Below are 25,063 nucleotides of genomic sequence, written 5' to 3'. Positions count from 1 at the left end.
TCCTGCTTTCTCTTCCTTTTCTTGGGCTCTCTTGCTTATCTCTTTCTCTTCTTTCGCTCGCCCTCTTTTTCTCTTCCTTCTTTCAATCTCCCTTCCTCTTCTTTCCTTTGCTCTCCCTTTCTCTTCTATCCATCGTCCTTCTTTTCTTCTTTTGCCTTGCTCTCCCTGCCTCTCCTCTTTCCATCATTCCCCTTTCCTCTCTTCTTTCCATCGTTCCCCTTTCCTCTCCTCTTTCCATCGTTCCCCCTTCCTCTCTTTTTTCCATCGTTCCCCCCTTCCTCTCTTCTTTCCATCATTCCCCCTTTCCTCTCTTCTTTCCATCGTTCCCCCTTCCTCTCTTCTTTCCATCGTTCCCCCTTCCTCTCTTCTTTCCATCGTTCCCCCTTCCTCTCTTCTTTCCATCGTTCCCCCTTCCTCTCTTCTTTCCATCATTCCCCCTTCCTCTCTTCTTTCCATCGTTCCCCTTTCCTCTCTTCTTTCCATCATTCCCCCTTCCTCTCTTCTTTCCATCGTTCCCCTTTCCTCTCTTCTTTCCATCGTTCCCCCTTCCTCTCTTCTTTCCATCGTTCCCCCTTCCTCTCTTCTTTCCATCGCTCCCCCTTCCTCTCTTCTTTCCATCGTTCCCCTTTCCTCTCTTCTTTCCATCGTTCCCCGTTCCTCTCTTCTTTCCATCGTTCCCCGTTCCTCTCTTCTTTCCATCGTTCCCCCTTCCTCTCTTCTTTCCATCGTTCCCCCTTCCTCTCTTCTTTCCATCGTTCCCCCTTCCTCTCTTCTTTCCATCGTTACCCCGTTCCTCTCTTCTTTCCATCGTTCCCCCTTCCTCTCTTCTTTCCATCGTTCCCCCTTCCTCTCTTCTTTCCATCGTTCCCCCTTCCTCTCTTCTTTCCATCGTTCCCCCTTCCTCTCTTCTTTCCATCGTTCCCCCTTCCTCTCTTCTTTCCATCGTTCCCCCTTCCTCTCTTTTTCCATCCTTCCCCCTTCCTCTCTTTTTCCATCGTTCCCCCTTCCTCTCTTCTTTCCATCGTTCCCCCTTCCTCTCTTCTTTCCATCGTTCCCCCTTCCTCTCTTCTTTCCATCGTTCCCCCTTTCTCTCTTCTTTCCATCGTTCCCCTTCCTCTCTTCTTTCCATCGATCCCCTTTCCTCTCTTCTTTCCATCGTTCCCCCTTCCTCTCTTCTTTCCATCGTTCCCCCTTCCTCTCTTCTTTCCATCATTCCCCCTTCCTCTCTTTCCATCGTTCCCCCTTCCTCTCTTCCTTCCATCATTCCCCCTTCCTCTCTTCTTTCCATCGTTCCCCCTTCCTCTCTTCTTTCCATCGTTCCCCCTTCCTCTCTTCTTTCCATCGTTCCCCCTTCCTCTCTTCTTTCCATCGTTCCCCCTCCTCTCTTCTTTCCATCGTTCCCCCTTTCTGTCTTCTTTCCATCTTTCCCCGTTTCTCTCTTCTTTCCATCGTTCCCCCTTCCTCTCTTCTTTCCATCGTTCCCTCTTCCTCTCTTCTTTCCATCGTTCCCCCTTCCTCTCTTCTTTCCATCGTTCCCCTTGCAGTGTCCGTGTGTAGATAAAGACATTGAAGACAGGAGTTGGTTCATAGGTATTTACTAAGCAAGTCTGGGGGGGGTTTCTAAAGGATATACACAATACACAGGCTTATATAGCCCAAGTGGCAATTACCGGCATTACGCACACCTGGGGCTCTTAAAGGCACATACACCACAATTCCTACCCTTCTAGCTAACTAGTACATCATATTTTAAGTAATTATTAATTACATGTTATATGCAAAATAATATACATTGCTGTATTAATTAATTATAATTTAGTCTCTCAGGAGGCTTCCTGACTCGGTCCGGATAACGCCTCGGGGGTGTAGTAGTTTCTGGTGGTGTAGTAGGTTCTTCTGGCAAGGCTGATTCGGCTTGAAGGCCAGTGTCGGGTTCATCGGGCTCCAGTATCACCGGATCGGAGGTAGATATGGGTATCTCTACTTCATCGTTAGATGTATAGAGTGGTGGTGTAGGTTGTCCCTTTTCGGATGACTTGATGATTTGGTCAGCATGGCGCCTTATTATGCTGTCTCCAATGTCCACGGTATACATCAGTGGTCCTAATCGTGTGCAGATAGTTCCAGGCTGCCATTTCTCGGTACAGTAGTCCCGGGCCAAAACCGGTTGGCCTATCTGGAAGGCCCTAGTTGGCCTTTCATTCATGCCCTGAAACTGCCGGTTCTCCACGTCCCTTCGGATGTTGGGCTTGACCAAATCCAGCTGGCATCTTAGGTTTCTATTGTAGAACATCATGGCGGGAGTTTGGTTAGTAACCATATGCGTTGCATTCCTATATGCAAATAAGAAGTTATCCACCTTGTGCTGAAGTTTTATGTCTTCATTACCCATGGCCTTGATGGCCTTCTTGAAGGTCTGGACAAACCTTTCAGCCAATCCATTGGTGGCGGGATGGTATGGGGCGGACGTGTAGTGCTTTACCCCATTGTTCTTTAAGAACTTTCTGAATTCTTCGGACACAAATTGTGGTCCATTATCAGAACATATCTGCTCCAGCAGCCCATTCCTGGCAAATATGGTCCTTAATACTGTGATGGTTTTTTCCGTGGTGGTGGAGGACACCTTTATTACCTCCGGCCACTTGGAGTGTGCATCAACTGCGATTAAGAACATTGAGTCCATAAAGGGACCAGCAAAGTCGATGTGCACCCTTTGCCAGGGAGATGAGGGCCACTCCCATGGATGTAGAGGGGCCTGTGGCGGAGCATTTTGGACCTTCTGGCATCCTAGGCAGCTCTTGGTCATGTCTTCGATGTCTCCATCGATACCTGGCCACCACACAAACGCCCTAGCTAGGTTCTTCATTTTCACTCCACCCAGATGCCCCTCGTGAAGCTCCTTTAGCACTTTATCCTGGAGTTTGGGTGGAATCACCACTCTGGATCCACACATCAAGGTTCCTCGGCACACTGACAGCTGTTCTCTTCTTTGCGAGAATGCTGGCAACAGTGGTTCGCCATGTGCTGGCCATCCCTTCACTGTTAAATCGTAGACCCGTGAGAGAGTAGGGTCATTTCTTGTCTCCCTTTCAATGGCAGAATTTGTCACCGGTAGACATTCCACTATGGTAGAGTGGAATATCTCTACTGGGTCTACTGTAGGTGCCTCTTCTATCGTTGGCAACGGTAGGCGTGATAAACCGTCAGCATTCCCATGCTGTTTTGACCCTTTGTATTCAATGTTGTATTGGTGTGCCCCTAGAAAAAGGGACCACCTCTGTAGTCTTTGTGCCGTCATAATGGGGACACCTTTTTTAGGGTTGAATATGGAGATGAGGTGTTGATGGTCAGTCAGCAAGGTAAATTTTTGTCCGTGCAGGTAATGGTTGAATTTCTTCACTCCCCATACCAGGCTGAGTGCTTCCTTGTCTATCTGGGCATAGTTACGCTCAGCTGAGTTCAATGAGCGTGACGCAAAAGCTATCGGCCGTTCCGAGCCATCAGGGAATCTATGGGACAATACCGCTCCTATGCCGTAAGGGGATGCATCGCACGCCAGTCTGATTGGTAGTGATGGGTTGTAATGAGCCAAAATTTTCTCGGATGTGATTAAGTCTTTACATTTATGGAAGGCACGTTTACAGTCTTTGTTCCATTTCCAAAACACTCCTGTCTGTAGAAGATTATTAAGAGGGTGTAGAATAGTTGATAAGTTCGGTAAAAATTTATGATAGTAATTTATTAATCCCAGGAATGACCTTAATTGTGAAACATTTTGAGGTGCTGGGGCTTTTATAACTGCTTCAATTTTTTTCAGGTGACTTATGCAACCCTTCCTTATTAATTATGTGGCCACAATATGATATCTGATTTTGGAAAAATTCGCACTTGGGGCGATTTGCTCGTAGGCCTCGTTCTTTCAGCCGAGTGAGCACCTGCTCCAAATTGGCAAGGTGCTCGTTGTCGTTTTCTCCTGTTATAAGGATGTCATCTAGGTAGCATTCAGTCCCCGGAATCCCTTGCAGGACTTGCTCCATCGCTCTTTGCCAGATAGCTGGAGCTGATGCTATTCCAAAAACCAGTCGATTGTACTGGTACAGGCCTTTGTGTGTGTTTATTGTGAGATACTTTTTAGAGGTCTCCTCAACCTCCATCTGTAGATATGCCTGTGCCAAGTCAATTTTTGTGAAACGTTTCCCTCCGGAAAGTGAGGCGAAAATATCTTCTATCCTCGGAAGAGGATACTGTACCGTGTGAAGGACCGGGTTTACAGTCACCTTAAAGTCCCCACAGATGCGAATTTTTTTCTGTTCCTCAGAGTTATTTTTCAATGTTTTTTTCATGACTGGAACAATGGGTGTTGCCCATTCGCTCCAATCTATTTTGGATAATACGCCTGCCTTTTCCAAATTCTTCAGCTCTGCCTCGACTGCCAGACGTATTGCGTATGGCACTGGTCTTGCCTTAAAAATTTTTGGAATTGCTGTATCTTCCACTTTTATTGAGGCGGTGATGCCTTTCAAGGTTCCTAGTTTCTCTTGAAACACTTCTTTGGCGTTGGCCAAGATGTCTTTTAATCGTTCAGGTATGATGTCATCATTGTTTTTTTCCTTACTGGTCACCGTCAGTGCCTGAATGGAGTGCCAGTCTAAACGTATCTTCCTTATCCATTCACGTCCCAACAACGGTGGACCACCATCTTGTAGAATGTATAAATACAACTTTTGTATTTCTTTGGCATTGTATACCACAGGCACCCTTATTTTTCCTTTGGGGTAGACTTTCTGCCCCGTATATGTTTTTAAGATAATGGATGTGTCTTTTAGAGGTATATGCGAAAATAGCCTCTCGTAATTTCGTCGATTTATTACGGTTAGAGCTGATCCTGTATCTAGCTCCATTTTAATTGGGGACCCTGCTATTGTGAGGGTGACCCAAATGGTTTGGTAATCCTCTTTGGCAAGTACATTATGTAATTTGAGACAGCTTAGTCTCTTGTTTCCGGAGTCGCTATCGCTATTCTGGTCTTCGGAGCTATTGTCCGTCATCATTTGTACCTTCCTGTACTTTTCTTTATTGATTTTTTGTTTTCTGTCAGTGGATTTATTTTGTCCAGATTGGCATACCCGTGCAATGTGTCCAATCTTACCACATTGCCTGCATGCTTTGCCCTTGAACCAGCAGTCCCTCTGGTTATGGGTGGATCTGCCACAGCGATAACATCTTCCGAACTCCTCTGTCATTTTATGGGTGCCGAAGTCTTGTGTCTCTTGTTGTATCTCTGCAGTTCCTTTTGCTGCTGCTTCGTATGATACAGCCATACTGAAAGCTTTGTCCAATGTTAAATCTTTTTCAGAAAGCAGTCTTTTTTGTGTTCCTTCACTTAAGAGCCCGCAAACAAATTTGTCTCGAAGATAATCCGATAGTCCTGCTCCGAATTGGCAGTACTTTGATAGCTTTCTTAATTCGGTTAGGTAATCAGCGTTACTTTCATTCTTGTGTTGATTTCTCTTGAAGAACTTGAATCGTTCCGCTATCAGCAGCGGTGTTGGGTTTAAATGCTCCTGCAGGGTATCAACAATTTCTTTAAAAGTCTTGTCCTTTGGTTTGGCTGGAGTGATTAAATTTCGTAACAGCCTGTATGTCGTTGCGCCCATTAAGTTCAGAAGTACTGAAGCTTTTTTTTCATCTGTTATTCCATTTGCAGTGCAATAAACCTCTACTCTTTCCACGTATGTGGTCCAATCTTCTATTTCGCCATCAAAAGCCTCAATATTACCAGATTTAGGCATTTCAGAAAAGATATGGCGCTTCCCGCGCTTTTTTTTTCTTTTTTTTTCTCTCTCTGTGGCAACGATATGGCGCTTCCCGCGCTTTCCCGCCGCTGCTACCGATAACAACGCTGTTTTACTGTGGTTTTCGTTTATTCACTGTTGGAGACTCGTTCCCGACGGAGGTCTAAATGCTGACCTGCTTGCCGCGCCGGCCGTCTCTCGAGTGCACCCTCCCAGTCCGTTATTGCTTGCCTCCGATTTCGCTGTCTGTCTCAGCTGTAGAGCCCGCCGCTGGAGCTCCAGCCTGACGCCCAGGAAGGATTAGCGCAGTACCTGTCACCAGCTTGGCCAGCTGGTGAAACCACAGTTTCTCTTACTTCCTTGAGTCTTCTGGACGCTGGAGGAATCGATGTCCTTGAGGTGCTGCCGAATTGCAGGTAAGTCCGTTTCCACTTCGTCGCCACTGTAATGTCCGTGTGTAGATAAAGACACTGAAGACAGGATTTGGTTCATAGGTATTTACTAAGCAAGTCTGGGGGGGGTTTCTAAAGGATATACACAATACACAGGCTTATATAGACCAAGTGGCAATTACCGGCATTACGCACACCTGGGGCTCTTAAAGGCACATACACCACACCCCTTTCCTCTCTTGTTTCCATCGTTCCCCCTTCCTCTCTTCTTTCCATCGTCCCCCTTCCTCTCTTCTTTCCATCGTTCCCCTTTCCTCTCTTCTTTCCATCATTCCCCCTTCCTCTCTTCTTTCCATCGTCCCCCTTCCTCCCTTCCTTCCATCGTTCCCCCTTCCTCTTTTTTCCATCGTTCCCCTTTCCTCTCTTCTTTCCATCGTTCCCCTTTCCTCTCTTCTTTCCATCGTTCCCCCTTCCTCTCTTCTTTCCATCATTCCCCCTTCCTCTCTTTTTCCATCTTTCCCCCTTCCTCTCTTTTTCCATCGTTCCCCCTTCCTCTCTTCTTTCCATCGATCCCCTTTCCTCTCTTCTTTCCATCGTTCCCCCTTCCTCTCTTTTTCCATCATTCCCCCTTCCTCTCTTCTTTCCATCATTCCCCCTTCCTCTCTTCTTTCCATCATTCCCCCTTCCTCTCTTCTTTCCATCGTTCCCCCTTTCTCTCTTCTTTCCATCGTTCCCCCTTCCTCTCTTCTTTCCATCGTTCCCCCTTCCTCTCTTTTTCCATCGTTCCCCCTTCCTCTCTTTCCATCGTTCCCCCTTCCTCTCTTCTTTCCATCGTTCCCCCTTTCCTCTCTTCTTTCCATCGTTCCCCCTTCCTCTTTTTCCATCATTCCCCCTTCCTCTCTTCTTTCCATCATTCCCCCTTCCTCTCTTCTTTCCATCATTCCCCCTTCCTCTCTTCTTTCCATCGTTCCCCCTTTCTCTCTTCTTTCCATCGTTCCCCCTTCCTCTCTTCTTTCCATCGTTCCCCCTTCCTCTCTTTTTCCATCGTTCCCCCTTCCTCTCTTTCCATCGTTCCCCCTTCCTCTCTTCTTTCCATCGTTCCCCCTTCCTCTCTTCTTTCCATCGTTCCCCTTTCCTCTCTTCTTTCCATCGTTCCCCCTTCCTCTCTTCTTTCCATCGTTCCCCCTTCCTCTCTTTTTCCATCGTTCCCCCTTCCTCTCTTCTTTCCATCGTTCCCCCTTCCTCTCTTCTTTCCATCGTTCCCCCTTCCTCTCTTCTTTCCATCTTTCCCTGTTCCTCTCTTCTTTCCATCGTTCCCCCTTCCTCTCTTCTTTCCATCGTTCCCCCTTCCTCTCTTCTTTCCATCGTTCCCCTTTCCTCTCTTCTTTCCATCGTTCCCCTTTCCTCTCTTCTTTCCATCTTTCCCTCTTCCTCTCTTCTTTCCATCGTTCCCCCTTCCTCTCTTCTTTCCATCGTTCCCCCTTCCTCTCTTCTTTCCATCGTTCCCCCTTCCTCTCTTCTTTCCATCGTTCCCCTTTCCTCTCTTCTTTCCATCGTTCCCCCTTCCTCTCTTCTTTCCATCGTTCCCCACTTCCTCTCTTCTTTCCATCGTTACCCCGTTCCTCTCTTCTTTCCATCGTTCCCCCTTCCTCTCTTCTTTCCATCGTTCCCCTTTCCCCGCTTCTTTCCATCGTTCCCCCTTTCCTCTCTTCTTTCCATCGTTCCCCCTTCCTCTCTTTTTTCCATCGTTCCCCCTTCCTCTCTTCTTTCCATCGTTCCCCTTTCCTCTCTTTTTTCCATCGTTCCCCCTTCCTCTCTTCTTTCCATCCTTCCCCTTTCCTCTCTTCTTTCCGTTGTTCCCCCTTTCCTCTCTTCTTTCCATCGTTCCCCCTTTCCTCTCTTCTTTCCATCGTTCCCCCTTTCTCTCTTTTTTCCATCGATCCCCCTTCCTCTCTTCTTTCCATCGTTCCCCTTTCCTCTCTTCTTTCCATCGTTCCCCCTTCCTCTCTTCTTTCCATCGTTCCCCCTTCCTCTCTTTTTCCATCGTTCCCCTTTCCTGTCTTATTTCCTTTGCTGTCTCTTTCTCTCTCTTTCCTACGCTCTTCTTCTTTTTCCAGACAAGCTAATGGTTGAAAAAGTTACTGGAATAATACAAGCAGCAGAGCAGTCTCTTTCTATAAAAGAACTGATTAACCCATTTCTTTTAATATCACGTCAATGGAGCGCATGACCTCATTAGTCTATAATCGGCACCAGATTTTAGATGCTGCTCCTAACCGATGCTCAACATGTCCTACTTGATATCGACTGAGGAGCTATTTTATTTACTGAAATACGGGGATTATTTACCTTGTGCTAAGGTGTGGTGAAATCAAAACACATTTATAAAGAATAGGAGGAAGAATCATCAACCAGTGCTGCTCAGGAAGAATGGATGTAAATCACATTTTGACGTTTTGATTTGATCTTTATTGTACAAGTTCATAAACTGTTTTTATTGCATTGTTTATGCTTATTCATTCAGTGCAAAGCTAATAGATTTTAACCATTGTATCTAAAATCATTGTTCAGTTGTAAGCTTCTCCCCCTGCCCCGGGGACAGCTCTTCATCAGAGTCACTAAGATATGAACTAAAGCCCACAGTTGTAATGGTTGTTATAACAAAGATACCCATTTGGGCCTCTTCTTAAATATAGCCAACTTGCCTGACGTCAATCATAAGGTTTGAATTTTGCTGCATGTCATTGGTAAATATGAACACACCTCCAAATATTTCAGTGCATCTGTGTTGCAGTGGACCAGTGATCCAGTATCCGACATTTGTACCATTGTTGGGAGCTAAAATGGCAGTCTAATATCAAGGCTTCCTCCAGCTATTAACTGCTGAAGCAGTATCATGGCTCAACACATCCCAGCACTGGTGCACAAGACAGATAAGATGATCGACTTCTTATCTCAGCCTCGGCCCACACTCGGCCTCAGATTTCCACCAGCTGTCAGCCTGTGTAAGATTCGCAAAATTTCTACATTTCCCCAAAAGGTTATTAGTAATAAAAGGGACCCTGCATGGACATTTTAATGAAAAGGGTACCCAAAGATGGTGTCTGCATCTCGTGGTCAAAAGCCTGCAAGATTTTTTTAAAAAGCTTGGACTCTGTGGCACGAGCAGCTTTTGGGAAATCGAAACCCAAGCTGCAGTTTCTGTGAAGAGAGACTTTTGTGTTTTGAAAGCAGACAGGACTTTGAATTATGCATTAAGTCAAATCGGAGACAGATCAAAACCAGTGAGGCCTATACTTAAGGCCATCAAGTTGTTTGCATAAATAATCGGAAACAGCTTAGGGAAGCCATCGAAGCTGGGCAGGCCGATTAAAATGTATTAATAACAAAAGCAACTCAGGAATCGGGCCGGTGGGTGCGATTACCGGTCGTCTAAAAACGGTTAGTTTAGATTGCTACAATTATTTAAACTAGCCCGCCAAGATTGGGACAATGAACTAACCTGATTTGGCGTGCAGATAAGGGCCATCCGAAGGAGTATAATTGTAGGTCCACTGGCAACCTTCTCTGCTCTCTGCCCTTGCTCCTGGCTCCTGCTCCGGCCCCTCATCCTCGTGGCTACTGCTCTTCCCCCATCCCGCGCTTACCGCCTGGCCACCGCCCGTGCCTTTCCCATCTCATCAGGAATGCCCGGCATTGCACCAGGTGGACACGGACAAACCAGGCCAGGCGAGGCGGGACGAGACGAGGCGAGGTGGTGAGGAAGACGAATGGGAAGACGATTGAAGAAAAGCTACGAATAATCGGGCCTTCAGTCCAGCTGACCTGCGACTATCTTCATGCAAACTCCAACTGCCGGCCGAGGAAGAGGAACCATCATCCCTGCGAGGTAAAGTACCCAAGCAGAGACTTTAACTTTGGACGACGCTCTTGCAGCACCCCGAGACCACGTGACGACGGCAGGCCCTAAAGAGCACAAAGAGCGAACCCCAAGCCCCACCGCTTTTTGAATTCAGCAGATCTGTGATTGGTGAGCATGAATTCTGGCCCCTCATAGCTTAATCTAGTTAGGTATAGGGGGTGGGATAAGGATAAGGGGATTGTTAAGATAGTCGTTTTCCCTCGATGTGCCGTGTGTTCCCCCTTCCCTGTATAAGTATAGTTATTTTTTATTTGCCTGTAATTCTATACTAGTAATTTTTCATAAGAGTGTGTTAATTTCTACTTTAGTAAAATCTTGGTTTTCTCACTTCCAAACCACCTGTCTACTCGAGTCTTTTCTGTATCGCCGCCTGTACCTAAGTCCAGTGTCTAGAACCCAGGGGCGTGGGAGCGATTCGAACCGCTCATAAAGAGTCAGAGGCATAACTGACTGGGCGTACGCACCACCCCACACCACCCCCTACATCTGGCCGGATGCAATCTTTGCAGCAAGGAGTCAGGCTAAGTGAGGGAGAGGAAATTGGCCTGGGGTGAGTTCTACCTCAGGGGGCACTTCAGCACTCAATTGCTGGCTAGTAACTGTGTGGCATCAGCAACAGGGCCATGGAGAGGTCAAGAAAAATGAAAGATTAAGGTCCAAAGCAACAAAATTTGATGGTTTATTCTAAAATGAACCCAGTTTGAGACAACACTGTATTCGTTTGAACCAATTAGAAGTTGTCTATTCTCTACATTTTGTAAACAGAGGCCCAGACATTTTTAGCCACCTAGGCCCCATTCTTTGGAATTCCCCCCCTAAACCTCTCCACCTCTCTCCCCTCAACAACAACAACAACTTGTATTTAAACAGTGCTTTTTATATAGAAAAAGTCCCAACCTTTAGAACGGCATAAAACAAACCTCTTTGACCAAACTTTTGATCACCCCTCCTAATATCTTCTCCTTTGGCTTCGTGTCCATTGTTTTTTGAAAGGACATTTTTCTACGTTACAGGCGTTATTCTTGATAACATACCCACAGATTTAGGCTGTTAAATAGGTTAGTGCACATCAGCCTGTACTGAAGAAAAGGTGCACTTTGGTGTGATTTCTGGCCCACAGCCTATAGCACTGTTCTCCATCAAATTTAAATGAAGATAACCTGTATCATCGTTTGAAGAAGGAAATCTGTAAGGTAAGTGATCACCTTTTGATGGTATCAGATATACAGGCGTGGCTCTGTGGGATTGCACAGTCAACATAACATACAGAGATGAATAATTCAATAACAAATGGCAGCCAAAAGCAAATTCAAAATAAAAGAAATGAAAGACTTGCATTTCGATAGCGCCTTTCATAACCTCAGGATGTCCCAAAGCACTTTACAGCCAGTAAAGTACTTTTGAAGTGTAGTCACTCTTGTAATGTAGGAAATGCGGCAGCCAATGTGCGCATAGCAAGCTCCTACAAACAGTAATGTGATAATGACCAGATAATCTGTTTTTTTACTGATGTTGATTTTAGGGATAAATAGTGACCAGGACAAAATGACCTATAAGTGGTAGAAAACGTTTATATGGAGATGTACCAGAAAGTCAAAAATTAATCATAAAAGAAATGATCCACATTAGCACCTGCTGCAGTAACAGTGTTCTTCTGTGAGGTGTGAAATTTGTGGTTTCATCACAATAATGTGCTAAACTGCACTAACTACAGTTTATTCGCGATAATTAAGAATTTTATCTCACATCAAAAGAAAAGGAATTATCCAATTATTTGAACTAAGCAACATAAAAGAAAGAAAGACTTGCATTTATACAATGCCTTTCACGACCTCAGGATGTCCCAATGTGCTTTACAGCCAATGAAGTACTTAATAAAGTGGAGTCACTGTTGTAATGCAGGAAACGCAGCAGCCAAATTTGTGCACAGCAAGATCCCGCAAACAGCAAGGAGATAATGATAATGATCAGATCATCTCATTTTTAGCGATGCTGGTTGAGGATTAAATATTGATGAGGACAAAAAAACAACACAGCAAAGTGGAAACCTTGTGCTTAAAAAAAGAATTGTCAGAATTAAGCGACTTTGAATTAGGAAAAGTATACCTAGATCTTCTAGAGAGGATTATTTTCTCTCTGATTTTCTTTCTTAATGTGATCATTCATGCAGGGATCTAGTTCCACAGCCACCTCTGCAGTTCACTGGCACCTCACTCAAGTGGCCATTCTTTATGTGTGAGCCTTGGCGGTGAGTGCTGATCAGGTATTTGGTAATGGGGAATGAGAGAACAGAGTTGACACCAAACCTGTTCTGGTCCAACATTGAAGTATGCACACTTTGCAAAAGAGGTTAATGGATAATAATCAGGAGCAGGCACCCTGCATAAGGTCCCTCTCCCCTTCTTAGCACAGTGATGCCAATTGCAGTGCCTTCTTCCAGCCACCATTGCCCTGAATGAGATTAGCTAACTTTGTCCATACCAGATATGGAGCCTGGGACTTTCCAGGCTCAGTACCATGCTGATTGGTGCATTTACTGTAGTGTATGTACCTTTAAGAGAGAACTACTTTTACAGCTCCTGTATACTGTAGTACCGGCAGTGACCACACCTGTATATAAGCCCTGAGCAGGGATCTGTACTGTTAGTTTTTGGACTACCCTCATCCAGTAAACACCTGTTGATTATTAATCTGCAGTCTCCGTCTATTTATTGAAGAACACCATACCTTAAGATTCACGGATTTAACAGTGGCGAAGAGGTCGATTCGAACCTACCTGCAACTCTGCATTTCCTCCCAGGGATTCGCTCCTGGAGGACAGTGGAAGAAAGTCGAGGCCAGAAGCACGGGCGTCGACCACGAGCAACCGCCCAGTCATCCGGCAGAGAGTGAGCATTGCAGGGGAGGCTGTTGAGAGCTGGGCTTGGTTCTCCAGCCACGATGATCCAGCAACAGGCTGGCAACAGGTACGGCGCAGACCCTTCCCAGACAGCGGCGGCTGGAGCCGACCGATGGCACAGAAAAGGCCGAGCAGCGTCGACGGGGTAAGAGAGAGGGTAAAGCGAACAGGGCGCAGCCGGGGGTTGAAGACCGAGCGGCATCGATGGAAAACAAAAAGAGAGAGAGGGTAAAGCACAGCCGGGGTTCAGGACCGAGCGGCGGCAACGAGAGAGGCGCACAGGAAAACTCGCAGAGCGCAGCCAGGGCTCAAGGGCTGAGCAGCTTCCGCGGGGGAAGAAAGGAAGCGCGGGAGACGCCATTTGAGCCATGGAGAAGAAGGGAGAGCGCGGGAGATGCCATTTTTGAAGCCGCAGCGGAGAAGAAGAGCGAGCGCGGGAAGAAAGGGAAGCGTGGGAGACGCCATTTTGAGCCAGCGGAGAAGAAGGGAGAGTGCGGGAGACGTCATTTTAGCCAGTCTAACCACACCCAGGGATGCCGAAGAGTGGCAGTGTCACAGCGTTCGACAATGAAGTCGAAGATTGGGCGACATATGTGGAACGCATTGAAGTGTACTGCAAGGCGAATGAAGTGCCAGATGTCAGGAAAGCACTGGTTTTGTTGAATTCCATGGGTGCAAAAAAGTATGGCTTACTGCGAAACCTAGTAACCCCAGAGAAGCCAGTGGATAAGGATTTCGAAAGCATAGTGGCAATCCTACAGGACCACTTAAACCCCACACCGCTGCTGATAGCAGAAAGATTTAAGTTTCAAAAAAGGAACCAGCAAAAAGACGAAAGTAATGCTGAGTATTTAACGGAACTGTGCAAGCTATCGAAACACTGCCAGTTTGGAATGGGACTAGCAGATACGTTAAGGGACAAGTTTGTGTGTGGGCTTCAAAGTGAAGGAACCCAGAAACGGCTTCTATCAGAAAAGGATCTTACGCTGGACAAGGCTTTCAGCATGGCAGTATCACATGAAGCAGCCGCACAGGGCGCTGCAGAGATACAACGGAGACCGCAAGAATATGGCACCAATGAAATGTCATATGGAGCAGTGAAGTGTTATCGCTGCGGCAGAACAACACACGACCAGAAGGATTGTTGGTTCAAGGACCAAGTGTGCAGACAGTGTGGAAAAGCAGGACACACAGCAAGAGTCTGCAGGTCGGGAAAGAAAACCAGCAGCATGAAATCTCCACAGGAGAAGTACAAAAAGGTACATAAGGTGACGGAGAGTAGTTCAGACGAACAGAAAAGTGATACAGACTCCGGAAGCAAGGAGCTGGGTTGTCTGAAACTACATAATGTAATCAAAATGGAGGATCACCAAACTATCTGGGTCACACTCAAGATAGACGGAGTCCAAGTGAAAATGGAATTGGACACAGGATCAGCCCTAACAGTCATAAACTGAAGGGACTACAAGCGGCTATTCTCACATATACCCTTGAGAGATACAGAGATTGTCTTGAAGATGTACACGGGGCAAAAATGTCTACCCCAAAGGAAAAATAAGGGTGAACGTGATATACAACGGCAAGGAAACACCAAAAATGGATCTATATGTATTGCCAGATGGAGGACCTCCACTACTAGGACGTGAATGGATCCGGAAGATACAGTTAGATTGGCATTCCATACAGGCACTGACGGTAGAGGCCAAAAAGGATGATGACGTCACACCTGGCCGAATGTCAAAAATGCTAACTGACACACAAGAAGTGTTCCAGGAGGGACTCGGACCACTAAAAGGCATAACAGCGACGATCAAAATAGAGGAAAATGCAAGCCCAAAGTTTTTTAAGGCCAGACCGGTGCCTTATGCGATCCGCCCAGCCGTCGAAGTAGAGCTGGAAGGTTTGGAACGTTCAGGAGTACTGTCCAAAGTGGACTGGAGTGAGTGGGCTACACCCATCGTTCCTGTAATGAAGAGGTCGTTGAGTAATACGCCTGGGGAACCAAAGAAGGTTTGCATCTGTGGGGACTTTAAGGTGACAGTGAACCCAGTCCTTCACACGGTACAATATCCGCTTCCGCGGATTGAAGATATTTTTGCCTTGAAAACGCTTCACTAAGATTGATCTGGCCCAGGCGTACCTGCAAATGGAGGTAGAAGAAGCCTCGAAACAATACCTCACGATCAACACTCACAAAGGTCTCTACCAATACAACCGGCTGGTGTTCGGGGTGGTATCAGCTCCGGCTATTTGGCAAAGGGCAATGGATCAAGTCCTGCAAGGGATTCCAGGGACCCAGTGTTATTTGGACGACATCCTGGTCACGGGCGAAAACGACAGTGATCACCTCGCCAACCTGGAGCAGGTGCTCACTAGATTGAAGGAATATGGGCTACGAGCTAATCGCCACAAATGCGAGTTTTTCCAGAAGCAGATCTCGTATTGTGGCCACGTTATTGATGAAGAGGGGTTACATAAGTCCCCTGAAAAGATTGAGGCAGTAGTCAAGGCTCCAGCACCGGAAAATGTGTCACAACTGAGGTCATTCCTCGGGCTGGTGAACTACTACCATAAGTTCTTACCAAATTTGTCTACAGTATTACACCCACTGAACACCCTACTGCAAACGGGGTACCATGGAAGTGGAATGACGAATGTAAACGAGCTTTCCAGAAGTGCAAAGAATTGATCACATCAAAAGAGGTGTTGGCCCATTTCAACCCAGCACCACCAATTCGGTTGGCGTGTGATGCATCACCCTATGGTATTGGAGCGGTGTTGTCGCACAAATTCCTAGATGGGTTGGAGAGGCCAGTAGCCTTTGCGTCTCGGTCACTAACCTCAGCCGAGCGCAACTATGCCCAGATTGACAGGGAGGCTCTCAGCCTAGTATGGGAAGTGAAAAAGTTCAACCACTATCTGCACGGGCAGAAGTTCACCTTGCTGACTGACCACCAACCACTTGTCTCCATCTTTAATCCAAAGAAGGGCGTTCCGGTGATGACTGCGCAACGGCTACAAAGATGGTCCCTTTTTCTAGGGGCGAACCAATATAAAATAGACTATAAGGGCACGAAACAGCATGGAAATGCTGATGGGCTATCATGCCTGCCACTGCCTACTGCGAAGGAAGTACCAGCAGTGGACCCTGTCAAAATATTTTATTCAACTATCATTGAACGCTTGCCAGTAACTAACGCGGATATAGAGAAGGAGACCCAAAATGATCCGACACTGTCTCGGGTATATGATTTAACGGTGAAGGGATGGCCAACACATGGCGATTCACTGTTGCCAGCATTCTCATCCAGAAGAGAACAGCTGTCAGTATGCCAGGGGACATTGATGTGTGGATCCCGAGTGGTAATTCCACCCAAGTTAAGGGAGAGAGTGCTCAATGAGCTTCGCGAAGGCCATCTGGGAGGGGTGAAAATGAAAAGCCTTGCTAGGGCTTATGTGTGGTGGCCGGGAATCGACCAACAAATCGAGGACCTAACAAAGAGCTGCTCAGGATGCCAGAAGGTCCAAAATGCACCACCACATGCCCCTCTACACCCATGGGAGTGGCCCTCCTCTCCATGGCAACGGGTGCATATTGATTTTGCTGGTCCATTCATGGACTCAATGTTCTTAATAGCAGTGGATGCGCACTCGAAATGGCCTGAGGTGATCAAAATGTCCTCCACCACTACGGAGAAAACGATTGCAGTCCTATAGACCATTTTTGCCAGAAACGGCTTGCCAGAACAGATTTGCTCTGATAACGGACCACAGTTTGTGTCCGAAGAGTTTCGGAAATTTATGAGAAGGAATGGGGTAAGGCATTACACATCCGCCCCGTATCATCCAGCCACAAATGGATTGGCTGAGAGGTTCGTACAAACCTTTAAAAAGGCCGTAAGGGCCATGTGCGATGACGACATTCCACTGCAGCATAAGGTGGACAATTTCCTGTTAGCCTACAGAAATGCGACACATGCAGTCACCAACCAGACCCCGGCCATGATGTTCTTTAACTGAAGGTTGAGATCTCGTCTGGATTTGCTCAGACCCAATGTACGAAGAAATGTTGAGAATAAGCAATTCCAGCACATCAATGAGAAGCCGACAAGGAGCTTCAATGTAGGACAACGAGTCTTGGCCCGCGACTACCGAACAGAGAAATGGCAACCAGGGACGATATGCACACGGCAGGGGCCACTAATGTACACAGTGGATGTTGGGGAGAACATTGTGAGACGCCATGTTGACCAGATCCTAGCGTCACAGGAACGAGTCAACCCCATGTCTCGCGTAACTGGTGATGAACCCGACATACCGGTAGCATCTACCCCAGAAACAGTAGCATTGGAAGCTGATGAACTAACCGACGACAGGGGCCAGAATCGCCTCCACACCAAGAACAAGACACTCCGGAAAGGCGCTATCCAGAAAGGATCAGGAAGCCGCCCCAAAGACTGAATCTATAAATGGACTATTTCAGTTAATTTGCATGTTAAAAGTGTTAACTGTTATTTGAATGTTATGTTACTGTTAATCTAAAAGGGGAGGAATTGTAGTGTATGTACCTTTAAGAGAGAACTACTTTTACAGCTCCTGCAGACTGTAGTACCGGCAGTGACCACACCTGTATATGAGCCCTGAGCAGGGATCTGTACTGTTAGTTTTTAGACTACCCTCATCCAGTAAACACCTATTGATTGTTAATCTGCAGTCTCCGTCTATTTATTGAAGAACACCATACCTTAAGATTCACGGATTTAACATTTACCACTGAGCTATAAGGGGCAATTGTCGTGACTACAATGTATTTCATATCATTTATTAGTTTTGACCTATTCATGACCTCAAACTATCAGTTCCCCAATGTGCATGGTATTTTAGGGTGCTGATTGGCCTCTGCTAAGTTCCTGATCTTGGCTATGCCCTTTGTGGGAAGACATTAATGTTTCCCAGAGGGCAATAAAAAATCGAAGAGCAACCCTTCCTGAGCATGACTTGGGCACTTCCTAAAGGTCAAATCAAGAGGCAGCATTGGTGGAGGCCTAGGAGTGAGATCTAGTCTGCATCTGAGCCAGGAAACGGCACATACATGATAGCAAAATACTGCAGATGCTGGAAATCCGAAATAACAACAGAAAACACCTGAAAAACTCAGCAGGCCCGGGCAGCATCCATGGAGAGAGAAACGGAGTTAACATTTCAGGTCGAAGACCCTTCATCAGAACTGGAAAAAAAAGCAGGAAAAGGGATAGGCTTTAAGCAAGTGGGGGCTGGGAAAAGGGGGAGGGGAATGAAAGAACAAAACGGAAGGTCAGAGATAGGATAGAAAGCAGGAGAGAGGTCTCTTAATCTCTCCTGCTTTTTATCCTATCTCTGACCTTCCCTTTTGTTCCTTCATCCCCTCCCCCTTTTCTCAGCCCCCACTTGCTTTAAATCTATCCCTTTTCCTGCTTTTTTTTCCAGTTCTGATGAAGAGTCTTTGACCCAAAACGTTAACTCTGTTTCTCTCTCCACGGATGCTGCCCTGGCCTGCTGAGTTTTTCCAATGGCACATACATGTCCGACAGGCTCAGGGTGGCATTTTTACAGCCATGGCAGCGGTATTTAAAGGGGCAGGTGTTGGGCGGCCATTTTTTTTTTTTGCCCGCCTGCCAGCACCTGCCCCCTTCCCCTCTTATATTCGGGGTGCTGGCTGCGATCGTTCAGCCCGGCACTCCTCTTGAATGCCGTGCTGCTTTCCTGGCACCCCGCTCCCCAGTGGTCCAGCAGGGCCCCATTGTGCGCAGTGCTAGGCCCATCCCCTTTAATCAGCACCCTAAAATACCATGCCCATTGGGGTACTATCACTGAATTTACGATGCGCGTGGCGCTGTTGCACGTAGCGCTGCGATATTCACTGGTAGCACCCCAGGAAGGAGGGGGAGCGCTTCCAGTAGTGCCCTGCCTCCTGCTTGGGGCACTTACACTGAATTTATGGTGCAGAGGCGCTAACTTTTTTGGGGCACTAAAAGTAGCGCTCTGGCGAAGTTACACCCCAAAGGGGGCGTCACCGAATTTCCCCCCCTCCTGCATGTTTCAGTTAGAATTGTTCAATCTGATTAGTTAAGGAGATACACAGTTGCTTGTCCTGCTCACTCAGGTCCCAGATGCCCTGTAGAGGGCGCCGTGCTGTTTTGGATTTCTAATAACTGCAAGTTCCAGTGCAAAAGTCCACAGCAAGTCTGTGGGCAAGTGTAAGTGTAGTGAACGGCGCGCACCGTTGCCCGCAAAATCCTGGCCAATATGTTATTGTATGAATACATTGGGTACGATGCAAGTTAAAGGCAATATCAACCATCCTGGCACTCTTGGCTATAGTCTTCAAATTTATTGTTATTTTCCATGTCCTTAAGGAATACTGTCATCCTGCCAGGGGAGGTGAATGATTTTAGCATTGAGCAGCGTGTTTTTAAGACATGGCAGCATAAGAACTTATAAGAGATGATCATTAGATTCAACAAGATTCTCCCTTTTAGATAATTAAACCACACCGACCCATCTTCCCACCATGTTCTTCAATCCCCTTTCTCTCTAGAAACACATCTAATTGTCCTTTGAACACCATATACTGTTCACTTTGCTACCCCCCCTTCTTGTAACTTATTTGACAAGTCTGGTACCCATTAGGTAATAAACTTTCCAGGCAACTCCCCTTCCTATTCCTAACTTCTTAATGTTTAACTTGATCCCAGGTACATTTATCCCCAAAATTAAAAATCAAGGTACTTGGGGGGAGGGGGGGGTAATATTCAGTTGGTTTGCGCCTCCCGTTAGCGCCTTAAGAGGGCGCAAAGCAAATAGCGCCCATGCGCGGCAATGTTTGCGCCGCTCACAAAATTAACTAGACATTTTGCAGCGGCGCTAAACACTACCGCCACGATCTCCTGCGCCGGCAGATCGTGCCGTCAGTCAAATGTGCAACGCCCCAGACCGGATATTGAGTGGTGCCCCCTGCCTTACCGCCTGCCGCTAGCAACGACAGGTTGAGGGGAGTGTTTTGCAGTCAGGAAGGGACTGGGGGAGCGCTATTTAAAGGTGACCGCTTCCTCCCTTTTTTTGTTGGTGACATTTTTGCACCATGCATTCTGAGAGTGAGACTTCTGGAGAGATTCAATGCTGTGTGAAGGAGTTTTGGGTACTGAGCAGCACTTTGCAGGTTCATTTTGATTTGCCCTTCCTTGTATCGATTTAGAAGAGACTGTGGGGGCTGCACTCTGAGCTCTTTCCCTGTGCCTCTCGATTGTTCTTTCCAGCAGATGTGACGTACAGGTCTCTCCAGGCCGAGATTCAAGGCTGCAATGAGTAGGATGTGGATGGAGGGCAAGATCAACCCTCCCCTTTAAGAACTGGTCGGCGCCATTGTGTCTGTGTTCCATTGCTGACTGACATCACATGAGTTTCGTCAGCGCTCTGAGTTAGCGCCTCGCTCCTCAGCCTTTGCATCTTAAGACAGGTGTGTAGCGCCTGATTCAGCGCTCCAATCACCTCCAGGGTCGATAAAAGCCAAGTTTGCAGTCGGAGGCGATAATTAGTGCCAGGCGCTAATCTTTGCGCCTGGCCGATATTGCACCCCAAATGGGGTGATACTGAATTTCTTCCCCTTGGTATATGAACGTGGTATAGGTATTCCTTTATAATATTCAGGATCGCTTAATCACCGCACAAACTAAATACCAATGGTACAATTATTGAACCGGGTTACGTGTCTTTCTATGTATTTTCCAAGTTTTTTTCATAATAAATTATAGGGAAAGAAAAGGAACTATTTACTTCTTCCAGTTGATCAGCTCCTGGTTTATACAGTGTTAAAGGTTTGGCTTGGTGGAGCTGCCGGAAGGGTACTTTGCAGTGGGACGTGATTTTCTGTTTATTACTGTCATCTACATCTGCAAAGGCAAATCAGCGACCAGCAATCCTAATTGAACTACATAAATCAAAGCAAGCGAGAGAGAAGCAGAGAGTCAGAGAGGACAGAGAACTTAATGACTTTAACAAGGTGCGAACAGCTGTTTCAACTGCTCGAAATAGCAGATGCACTCAATACGGTTTAAGCGGCTTCTTTGTAATTGATGCCTGTGGCAATGGCAAATGGTTAGCGCCATTTGCCCGATATAGGCGACTGTCTGGGATGAACAGGGGCGGTGTAAGCAGTGGGGCTGACGTTGAACCTTTCGCCATAGCCAACAAGTTTGTCAATTCCTGCACAATCTTAAAAACTTCATTATTGGGACAGTATCTTTTCTAACCTTTGATCTTTCCTATAGTTCTACTTTTGCGATCTTCAAATGGAAGATTCTAATGAAGAGCCCACTGTTCGAATTTGCACACATCAGCTCGGCACTTGCTAGCTACTACTATCTTAGTCCCTACAGAGCAGGTGATTGATATTGGAATTTCTGGTTTAAAAATTGTAAAATTCAGAGGACCAAAGTTATTGCTCACTATTGCGACCCCAATCAATTCTTTTGACATACAGTTGTAAACTGAAGGTTTCCTATCTGTTAAATGTGCACTTGCTAGCACCATCTGTTATAAAGATAGCTTGCACAGTGGTGGTCGGGTTCAGGAAAAGACAACTCGTGTGCTTGCAACACTGAACTCTCTTCTTCATCTTGTTTTCTGACTGTGCGATTGGCAGGAACCCTGATGCAAAGACTGAGGACCATCTGCATGAACATGTAAACCATGACTACCTTACATTGACCTCCATTGCAAAAACCTGAGTGCCTTCCTACCCAAGTGGATTCCATAGCTCCTGCTTATAAGTTGGCAATAATTATACTACAATTTCTATGGGGAGCTGTAGGTTTAATTAAGCGCTAAATCCGAGCCATGCTGCAAAAGCATAGCTCAATTACCACTGCTGATAGCTTTGGTCCTTTAGTGACCACTGTTTCTGTTGTAATGTAAGTAATTATATGCCAAAAAACAATTGATGTGGCAGCAGTGGTGTGCTATAACTTTAAATAACCTTTGTCATCTGAAGTTTATTGTTTTCAAACCAGAACTTCCAGTATCTATCACCTGCTCTGTACGACCAAGATAGCAGTAGAAGTCAATCTTGTAAAGACAGGATATGGCCCAAATGCAAACATTTCCTCCTCCTCCAAAAAATGCACTGCCTGAAAGGGTGGCGGAACCAATAACTTTCAAAAGGGAATTGGATAAATAATTGAAGAGGAAAAAATTGCAGGGCTATGGGGAAAAAGCAAGGGAGTGGGACTAATTGGTAACTCTTTCTAAGATCTGGCGCAGGGACCATGGGCTGAATGGCCATCTTCTGTGTTGTAAGATTCTATGATAATAGGTAAATCTGCCCCTCTATAAGTTTGAAGTGTAATATTTGTATTCTCCATGTATCTGGGAGTTACTGTGTGGCAATATTAGCATTTGAATGTCGACACATTCATGTGACATTCCTCTTTCTGCTATTTTAATGGTGCCCATTAAAGCAATGGGTCAATAAATTACAAATATACTAAACATTTGTCCGCTAATACCACCAACAGTCATTTCTAGGCTTGTATTTAAGTTGAGCCAAAAAATGTTGGTGAAACTGAAACCAATAGAATATTCCCTTCTCTCTAAAAATAGGCAACTGTGATCAAGGGAGATTTTCCACTTCAGATGGAAAATCACCAGCTCAGGATGTGCACTTTTCCCATACGCATACCCTGGAGGATGCTGGAAGTGCCAAAGTGGAAAACCTCTTTAATTTCCAAACTTTCAACATTGTTCATCTAAACGGGATTGAAAGGGTAGAGGCTGAGTTATGACTTTAATCAATATGTAGTTCACCTCTAACATGTAGCTGGTGCAGTGCCAGTTTGCAATGAGGCTTTTATGACCTTGTCACACCTCAACATTTGTTAGCATTTCTTGTGTTTAATTAAGTAAGGAAGGGGTTATTTATGATGTGCTGCAGTGCAGGAATGATGTATGCCTTGCTTGCACAATCCAACCAGCTCCCGTTAATTCTATTAATTTATTTTCAACATTCCTGTAGCATTCTTTATTTTTTGCTTGTGCTAGTGTCACTTTTCAACAAATTTGGTTTATGTGAAGCATTTTAGCTGTTCTCACACACCGATTTGCCTGATCAGTGCACAGATGTCACTAGATTAGGGACAAATAACCATCTTAAAGTGAAATTGCTATATTATAAGGAATGGAGGAACTCCCTAGCACATTGATTCAGGTGCAAGTAACACAATGGCCTAGAATTTGCTGGAGTGGGGCATCTCATAGAGTACCCTTTTAGTTGCAGTTGTTCCTGCACCCTTCAGCTCAAAAAAGTTTTGCCCACAAAGTTGCTGGAAGTGCGAGCCGATAAGTGCAAGGGTAACAGGACATCTGGGACCTTGGTGAACGATGGGACCAAGAGTCTATCTCCTTAACCAATGAGATTTAGGGATTGAGAAACAAACAGAGGAAGGACTGAGAAGGAGGGTTAATTAGAGTGGGTGAATTCAATGTCAAATCAGGTACCAAAAGAGAAATAGAGAGGGGGAAAGAAAGATTAGATTAAGAGAGAGAAAAAAGAGACAGAAAGGAAAAGTAAGAAACAAAAATTAAATTAAAAATTTGATATTTTTTATAATCTCCAACAACAATTCAGTACCTGAAGGAATGAGACACTCTTTCCTTTTAATTCTTCACTTTCTGGGCTAGAGAGGTTTATTGGCAGTCATTAACAAGTATCATGTAATTAAAAGGGCACTTACACTATTATTTACTAGACTTATATTTCTGTGGCGAGTTTAATGGGCAATTACTGTGCAAATGCACCAATTTCATAAAAATCACGGGGAGGTTTACGAGATGCCATTTTTGTGAAGTTAACGGTGGAGCGGCAAAAATCAGCCAGCAAGTTGTGGCGATTCGCAATTCACTGGGTACCTCTTCCATACCACAATTTGCTGGCCGATTTGTACATTTATAACGACGTGCGTCGTGGATTTTTTCAGCAAACTCTGGGTCATTGATTTTTTACAAACACAGGAAATAAGGAAAGACTATTTGGCAAAAGAAACTTAGCCATTGTTAACTGATCCTAGCTTTCCCATTCATACGGTAGCTCTCCAGTAACAGATCTCCTTAGCTCTCTAATTCATTGACACTATGGGGTCGATTTTATCTCAGGTGCGGGGAATTGGCGGGTACCCCGAATTTAGTGATTCCGACATGATTGTAAATGGGTCTGTGAAATTGATGCAAATTTAACACAATTGGCCAATTGATTTCCAGCGTGTGGGAAGCCTTGGCAAATGAGTATTTCCAGTCAGAAAGTCGCAGAATATGACATCATCATTGCTGCTGCTTTTAAGGTCCACAGCAAGCCTTGCTTCCTCTGCAGGCTTCCAACCTTCAACATTAAGATGGCACAGGAGCCTGCAGGAGGAACGGCCAGCGGGAGGGCCAGATCTGTACCTAAATTTGATGAGGCTTCACTACAGGCATTACTGGATGGTGCTAGGGCCCACAGGGAGGTCCTGTTCCCTTCTTCAGGGAGGAAGAGGCCTCCCAGTCAGACCAAGGCTGTGTGGCTACAGGTGGCAGGTCAAGTCAACTGCTTGGGGCTCACACGAAGAACATGGTTGCAGTGCAGGAAAAGATTCCATGACCTTCTTCGCACTGGAAAAGTAAGTACTGTATGATGTTTCCATCACCCTCAATCTGATCCCCATTGCCTTTCCTCACCAGCACTCAGCTTTAGCAATCTCTTCCTCCACATCCCACTTGACACTCACATCCATGCACCCTTACCCATTCCCTCTCTCTCTATGCTCACATTCACAGAACTATGCCACCATGCAGCCCTCACACTCCCTCTCACTCTGATGCTTTGAACACAACTGACAACACACAGGGAGGGCCCTTGTTATTGCAACCTCACTCCATCTTTGTCTCCTTCTAAGTATCTATGCTATGCAATCTCTGCACTCACTCCTTCATTCTCACTCAACCTCCACTTGTCTCCCTCATTGCAGGAAAAGAGAGCACACAACAGGAG

The 25,063-nt window shown here is 45.9% G+C and overlaps 1 protein-coding gene across 1 annotated transcript in view; it reads left to right on the top strand.

The window, feature by feature from the left end:
* cdh22 (cadherin 22) overlaps positions 1 to 25,063 on the top strand; it is a 1,314,714-nt gene that overhangs the window by 292,590 nt on the left and 997,061 nt on the right. The window lies entirely within an intron of this gene.

This window comes from Somniosus microcephalus, chromosome 13 (assembly GCF_052327205.1).
Source record: "Somniosus microcephalus isolate GS21.2 chromosome 13, FLI_Smic_1.0, whole genome shotgun sequence".
Classification (NCBI taxonomy): domain Eukaryota; kingdom Metazoa; phylum Chordata; class Chondrichthyes; order Squaliformes; family Somniosidae; genus Somniosus; species Somniosus microcephalus.
The sequence above is the reverse complement of the archived record's forward strand: the minus strand, read 5'-3'. Positions and strand labels throughout refer to the sequence as shown.